General features: G+C 37.3%; 1 protein-coding gene across 1 annotated transcript in view; it reads left to right on the top strand.

The window, feature by feature from the left end:
- The window catches only part of ADARB2 (adenosine deaminase, RNA-specific, B2 (non-functional)), a gene marked incomplete at its 3' end in the record, with an annotated part of 183,823 nt that overhangs the window by 77,113 nt on the left and 105,489 nt on the right, over positions 1-1,221 (top strand). The window lies entirely within an intron of this gene.

Here is a 1,221-nt window from a genome sequence, read left to right as displayed (position 1 = left end):
ACAATTGCTACTGAGGCTGTACAGTGAACCTTAGTGTTGGGCACATTGATTCTTCCACTTGATGCTTCTTTTTCATGGAGGAAATTTTAGTTATCCTAGGACTCATGCCTTGAAGTGCAAATTTTAGAAAAAACTTGTCTAAGTCTACAAAATGTTTGCTAGTGTTTTGATAAGAATTGCATTAAACTATAGGTCAGTTTAGATAGAATTGACATTTTTTTCTGTTTGAGTCCTCTTATCCATGAACACAGTATGCCTCTCCATTAATTTAGGTCTTCTTTGATTCCTTTTATCAGTATTTTCTAATTTTCAGCATACAGATTCTCATCGTATATTTTCAGAACTTCAAATATCCTAAAGAATCTGTGAAGTATGATGAAGATGAGATGACCGTATTAGTCAGTTTCCTGTTGTTTACAACATGGCATTTGAAACTGCATTTTTTATAAAGAAATGAAATAATTTCTTACAGTTTTAGAGGCTGAGAAGTCCGAGGCTCAGGGGGCACAGCTGGTGAAGAGCCTTATTCTGGGGGGGACTCTCTGCAGGGTCCCATGGCGACCAAGGTGTCACATGGCAAGAGCATATTAACGTGCTCACTACTCTCCCTATAAAGCCACAAGAGCCATGCCCATGACAACCCACTAAACCATTAACCCGTTACTCCATGAATGGATTAACACATTCACAAGGGCTCAGCCCTCACAGTTCAGTCACCTCTTAAAGGACCCACCTTTCAAACACCATAGTCAGATTTCCCATCCTCTTAACATTGTTACAACAAGGACCAAGCATCAGTGAGTTTTAGGGGGACATTCAAACCCCAGCAATGACTATATTAACTAAAATGTATACAGCACTCCCTAGGTGCCAGGCACTGGTCTAAACCTAACACTATATTAATTCATTTAACAAGATAAAGTAGCTTCTGTACAAGGGATTCCCTTCTTTATTGACCTCTGATACTTTTTGAAGTCTTGATTTACTTTTTTAAACCTTTCCACAAACAGACCAAAGAGGTATATCATTTTCTCAATTTTAATGCCATTATGGTAAGTTCAGCAGAATAGAGCCTGCTTCTTCTCCTCAAGCCAAATGTGGTAGACAGAGTTGAGTCAAGTCTGTTATGATCACATGCTACTGATGCCACCTTACTTATCTACATAATTTTATTTTTATTTATTTATTTTTTTTATTTCTGGAACTTTTTATTTTTCTTTA

Source organism: Galeopterus variegatus, unplaced genomic scaffold (assembly GCF_000696425.1).
Source record: "Galeopterus variegatus unplaced genomic scaffold, G_variegatus-3.0.2 Scaffold2953, whole genome shotgun sequence".
Taxonomy (NCBI): Eukaryota; Metazoa; Chordata; class Mammalia; order Dermoptera; family Cynocephalidae; genus Galeopterus; species Galeopterus variegatus.
This window is presented reverse-complemented; position numbering and strand designations above follow the sequence as displayed.